Source organism: Dromiciops gliroides, chromosome 5 (assembly GCF_019393635.1).
Source record: "Dromiciops gliroides isolate mDroGli1 chromosome 5, mDroGli1.pri, whole genome shotgun sequence".
NCBI classification, from domain to species: domain Eukaryota; kingdom Metazoa; phylum Chordata; class Mammalia; order Microbiotheria; family Microbiotheriidae; genus Dromiciops; species Dromiciops gliroides.
Window position 1 is genome coordinate 256,678,574 of NC_057865.1, and position 6,331 is coordinate 256,684,904.

A 6,331-nucleotide genomic window follows, 5' to 3' on the forward strand; every position below is an offset into this window, starting at 1 on the left:
TGAGGATTAAGTGACTTGCCCAGAGTCACACAGCTAGTAAGTGTCAAGTGTCTGAGGTCAGATTTGAACTCAAGTACTCATGAATCCAAGGCCAGTGCTTTATCCACTGTGTCACCTAGCTGCCCCCATTTCTTTCTATTTTTAACTACATTTGGGGTAAATATGCCTACTAATTAGATCACTAAGAAAGGGGAGTGGACATTTTTGTAACTTTTAAAAAGAATTCCAGATTACTTTTGAGAATGGATGGGCCTGGGGCAGCTAGATGGCGCAGTGGATAGAGCACCGGCCCTGGAGTCAGGAGTACCTGAGTTCAAATCCGGCCTCAGACACTTAATACTTACTAGCTGTGTGATCCTGGGCAAGTCACTTAACCCCAATTGCCTCACTAAAAAAAAAAAAAAAAAAGGAGAATGGATGGGCCAATTAACAGTTTTTCAATACAGTTTAAGATAACCTGGCTTCCTGTATCCTCTCTGACACTGACTTTTCCAATTTCACAGGAAGAGGTTTTTTTATGCCAATAATACTGACATCTTTTAATTTCTACAACATTATCATAATCCTTCTATCATGTGATAGTCACACTAGTCTCAAGAGTAACATGGAGTTCTTATTATTCCCTCTTTTCCAGATGAGGACATTGAGATTCTTAAAGGTAAAAATTTCCTGAAATTACTGGACACTAAGGGATAGATAAGGAATAAACTTAATAAATGCTTACACACTTGACTAGAATCCAGTAGAGTCATCAGAACCTGTAAGGAAGAGGGGAGTGAGCTTGCTATGTTTTTCTGGCAATTTGGAATTTTTCTGGCAAAGTCATTAAGCCAACTCTGGGGATCTACTAATTACTTATTCACCTCTGGGAGAATTTGAGATTGGGAGGGAAAATGCAGGAGAATGGGTCTTGGGAGGCCTATAAAACTCCAGACTACTGACCCTGAAGTGACAGTGAATAGTCACAGAAAACTGAAGTTAATAGTAGGAATAGCCAAGGGAGCTACAAAGAGTAGTATCTCCATTTTAGCAAGTAAAGAGGGGGAGTCAAGTAATCTAGCAACCTACAGAGAGTGTGCTATCCTCATGTTTCTGTCCCAGTCCATTGGCTAATAAGCGTTCACTGAGAGCAAATTGACCTCCCTGCTGGGGCAAAAAATAAATTGATGAAAAAAATGGCTCTTTATTCCCTAGTATGCCAGCAGGTTGGAATAAGAACCAGGGGTGGGGGGGGGAGAACAAAGAAGGATACACTCTAAGGAAATGGAAGGTGATTCCAACCAACTACAGTATTGGAAAGGCACAAGGGAAGATGAGGACATCTAAATTTGGAGAGAACTAAGTACTAGATTCTTCCCAGAAAAGATCAACCTGAATTTCCTGATAAGAAGGTCACTTCTCATGCCCCATGGAAGACTAAGATGCCACTAATAGTAAGGACACTTGTCCTTACTAAAAAAAATTGTGTCTAGACTCAGTAATTACTATGGGTAAAAACAAGAAGAAGAATAGCATTTCAAGAACACTTTAAAGCTTCCAGAGAACTTTGTATCTGGTATTTCAGTTGTTGCTCACAACAGCCCTGGAGGGAAGATGCTATTATTATCACAGTTTTACAGGTGAGGAATCTGAACCTGAGAGAGGTAAGGGATTTTGTCTAGAGTCACAAAGCTAACAAGTTTTTGAGGTGGGATTTGAACTCTTGTCTTTCTAACTTCAAATGTGGCACTCTATTCCCTATACCAACTATTTGACATAACTAAGATGAAAGCTCTCTTGAGCTGAAGATACCTCAGGAGAAAATGGAGGGCGTTTGTGTTCATATAACCAGACATTAAAAATTTGTACCCACAATCACAAAGCCAAGTGAGCATGGCAAATGGCTAGCTTTTGTCTCTCTTCAACATCTTTTTGTTTTCTTGCTCAGTCCTTCATTAGTGTTGCCTGAACTTTTACTTTGCTGCTTTTTTTACCCCTTCATGACCTAGTTGTAATTCATGGGTTTGATAGAGCTTCCTTTTTAGACAATTGATTGTGCATCTGGCCCTTTCACCTCTATGATTCATCTACCCTGATCTTGATCTTTGCTCATTTACACTGTGGTTTTGACCTTTATATACATAGGAGCTGTTCACCAGCACCTCTCCCCCACCCATAAATACATTTCTAGTGATTGCTACCTCTCAAGAGGATTTGCTCAAGGTCATAGGTCGTACTCAGGCAAGCACTTGAAAGACCTTAAACCTTTACAAGGGAGTTCGTAGAAGGAAGTTAAGACTCCCTTTTTAGAGTTATGGAACCTGTCATATTTTAGCTTAACCTGAACCATGGAAAATACCTCTTCTCCCCCTTTTACCTCAGGGCCCATGTTCAATCTGTAAGTGGAAGTGTATTGAAATTATTGAGACCCAAGAACTTCTCTCCACTTCTGGTGATTCTTGTATAATCAAATAATATTGCCAGAAGGAAGCCAATGATGGGGGGTGGGGGGGGAATCTGGATTTTACAACATAGCTCATTGTTTCATTTCTGATTTAACTAAATGTAGGGTTCTCAGGAGAATGTTTCATAGAATGGGATTTAGCTTTCTGAGGTTTGGTACAGTAATGACCCGCTCTTGGCCTGATGGGAGTTCAGATTTTAATATTTTCCCTACATGCACTGAGGAGCAGGGTTGGGAATAGAATCTGCCAGGATCTACCACTGTGGTCTTCTATCCCATCCCACCCACCTTGAGAAAAGCTAAGATGTTTCTCTGGGAGAAGTTGCAACTGGACACTGCCCAATAAAAGAGGGGACAAAAATATTGAATTAGACAAAGTCAGGGGTCAGTAATCAAGGATATTGACTGTTAAGCAATCAATTTTATATCGGGCCTCTTTGACAAGTTAGTGAAACCTATGTACTCCTCAGAATGGTGCTTTTAAATTCCTAAATTGGATTAAATAAGATTTCAAAAGAAACCAATTATACTGAAATACAATTGTCAAAATATATTTTTAAAATAAGTATGCAGAGAGAAGTTTAAAACCACTATAAAGGCAGTAGTTGAAGTCTATATTAGAAGTTATAAGTATATAAAAGGAAATCACAAAATTGGAGGGATAGACCAAGAAAATTGTTTAGAGTCAAGTAGGATATCAGACTTGAGAAGTAAGGAGGGGGTCAAGGTTTAAAATGCTCAAGAAAATGTGTAACAGATTTTTCCAGCTCATATTTATTTTTATGCCTGGGCATGACAGATCACCCCTCTCTTCCAGCTTCACCTACACTCACTTCAGTTGGAGTGTTTCCCTTAGCCCCATACATCCCTACCCCCCACCCTGCCAATAGCATTATTATAAAAGAAACTGGCCATATCTAACTGGGAGTATAGAGGAATACTTCCAATGAAAGCAAAGAGGAATGTAGTTTACCAGAGACAGGATCATCTGATTCAGAGGCTTTGAAAAGAGATGGAAAGGAAGAAAAATTCCCAAGATATAAGTAAAAAACCACATACAATAGAAAGAAGATAGAAATAGAAAGAAGATTGCCAGTAGATGTATTCAATAACGTGTAGCAAATCATGATGTCAAAGAGGATAGGAAAAAAAAGAGATGTATCACCAACTGTGTTGGCAATTTCCTCTAAGGATGGTGGACCCTTTACATCTGACTTGCAAATGAAACCTCCTATCTAAGTTGTCTTTCCCAATTAGGATGTCAACTTGAGGACAGGTACTACTGTGGTTCTTTTCTATTTGTAACCCCCCAACACCCAGTACAGTTCAGTGCACATGTTAAACTCTTGATATATACATTAATTCATAACCTGGAAAAGTCAACACAATTATCATACCAGTTTTGCAGATGAAGAAATTGAGGCTGAGACATTAAGTGACTTCCTCAGTGTCAGGTAGTAAGTGTCTGAGGAACAAATCATTGGCAGGTTTTTCTCCCTTTATGTCATGCTTCTTTTTTAACATGAGCCACATGATTAGCAGAGAAAAAAGATACATTTACAAAGAGGTTCTTTGATTTCTATTGAAAGGAGAGAGAGGAGCAGCTAGGTGGCACAGTGGATAAAGCACCAGCCCTGGATTCAGGAGGACTTGAGTTCAAATCCGGCCTCAGACACTTGACACTTACTAGCTGTGTGACCCTGGGCAAGTCACTTAACCCCAATTGCCTCACCAAAAAAAACGAAAAAGAAAAGAAAGAAGAAAGGAGAGAGAATATGAACTAAGAAAGGTGATATACTCTTTCACCAGTCCCCCCAAAACAAAGCTTCTTAAACTGTGGGTTGTGTCCCCATATGGCATTATATAGTTGAATGTGGGGGTCAAATAAAATTGGCAACAGTAAAAGGTTATGTACCTATAGACCCAGGGTTGCATACTTTTTTTTCTGATAAAAACAAATACATAAATAAAAATTTAAAATTAAAAAAAAAATTCTCTGACAAAAGGGGGTCATGAATAGAAAAACTTTAAGAAGCCCAGTCCTAGAGCACAAACCCCCTGAAGCATAAACTCCAGGGAAGTCAGTGATAGAAAGAAAGGTCTCATTTATGGCAAAATGGTCATAGAAGTTCTTTTTGTGGTGGAAAAAAATGGGAAATTTAATTGGTGCCAAGTGATAAAAATTGTGGCATATGAACATAATGAAGTATTATTGTGTCATAAAGAATGAATATGAGGAATTTCAGGAAAAAGGAAGATATATATGAAGTTGCCCAGAGCAAAATAAGTAGAACCAAGAAAACAATGTATATCAGTTACAATTGTGCAAGTAAAATAGCTGTAAAAGGCAGCTGAACTCAACTTAATTTTATATTGTTCATGGATAACAGGTGATATAATATAGTTTTTACCATCTATATTAACCTGGGATGCCAGATATTTACAGTCACAGAGCCTCCATAAATGATCCTGACAGACAGGGCTACAGGTTCTGAGCTGTGGGTCTTAAGGAAACCCCAAAGATACTTCCTGGGCCTGTTGGGATGTGGCTATCTTGCCAGTACCAGTATCCCAGACTGGATCAAAGTTAAGGACAGGGGGGCAGGTTGGTTGCTCAGTGGACAAAGCACTGGTCCTGGATTCAGGAGGACCTGAGTTCAAATCTGACCTCAGACACTTGACACTTATTAGCTGTGTGACCCTGAGCAAATCACTTAACCCTCAATGCCCCACCAAAAATGAAGAAACAAACAAGCAAAAATTTAAAAAAATAGTTAAGGACAACTTTGCTCCAATCCTTTGCATTATCTGCAGTTGCCTAGGTATGTACATGTACATGCCATGCTGATTTTTTACCCTTTTTTGGCAGGGTAGCTAGACTGGTAGATCAGGGAAGCACTATAGACAGTCTTACTTTTCTTGGATTCTATTAGGCAAAACCTCCCATCATGCTCTCATCTTATTCTAGAGATCACCATAATTACCACCACAGCAACAATTTTCTTAGTTATTTCAGCTTCCCTCTCATCCCTCTCCCTCATGTTCCCTCATCACTAATACAGGCAATCACAACCAGCCCAAAACATTATGACAGGGTATAGGATACCTACTACACAATTGGTTCATCTGACTCCCCAAAAATATATCTCCTTTCAGAGTATCCAAGGATCATCCATTTGGTCCCATAGTGCTTAATTCTTACAGGGCTGATCTCTCCAGGAAATGCTCCTTGGCCACTTCATAGCAATTCTGAGCAGCTAAATCAATTTTTTCCCATTCGATTAAAAATCAATGTTAAAAAAAAAAAAAAGAAAGGGGCAGCTAGGTGGTGCAGTGGATAGAGCACTGGTCCTGGAGTTAGGATTACCTGAGTTCAAATCTGGCCTCAGACACTTAACACTTACTAGCTGTGTGACCCTGGGCAAGTCACTTAACCCCAATTGCCTCACAAAAAAAAAAAACAAAAAGAAAAATCAAGGGAGACAGAATGAGCTCCTCATACAACTTTGGTGTTCGCAGGCACTTTGGCTCCATTGAAAGTAATGATGAAATGCCACAGGCCTTTCTTGGCCATATTCATCTTATCATCCACACCCCAATGAGGAACTTTCTGGAATCTGTGGAACTTGACTTGGAACATAGCTTGAAGCCTCATCAATAGTGATTAGTAATTCCCCAAAAGAGAAAAAGACCTATTTGTACAAAAACATTTATAGCAGCATTTTTTGTGGTGGCTAAGAATTGGAAATCAAAGGGATGCCCATCAATTGGGGAATGGCTAAAAAAAAACTGTGGTATATAATGGTGATAGAATATTATTGTGCTATAAAAAAATGACAAACAGGATGACTTCAGAAAGGCCTGGAAAGACATATATTAAATGATGTA

At 39.1% G+C, this 6,331-nt stretch overlaps 1 pseudogene; it reads right to left on the bottom strand.

Moving 5' to 3' along the window:
* Nucleotides 1–1,056: 1,056 nt before the first annotated feature.
* Nucleotides 1,057–6,098, bottom strand: LOC122729020 (annotated as a pseudogene).
* Between the last annotated feature and the right edge of the window lie 233 nt (nucleotides 6,099–6,331).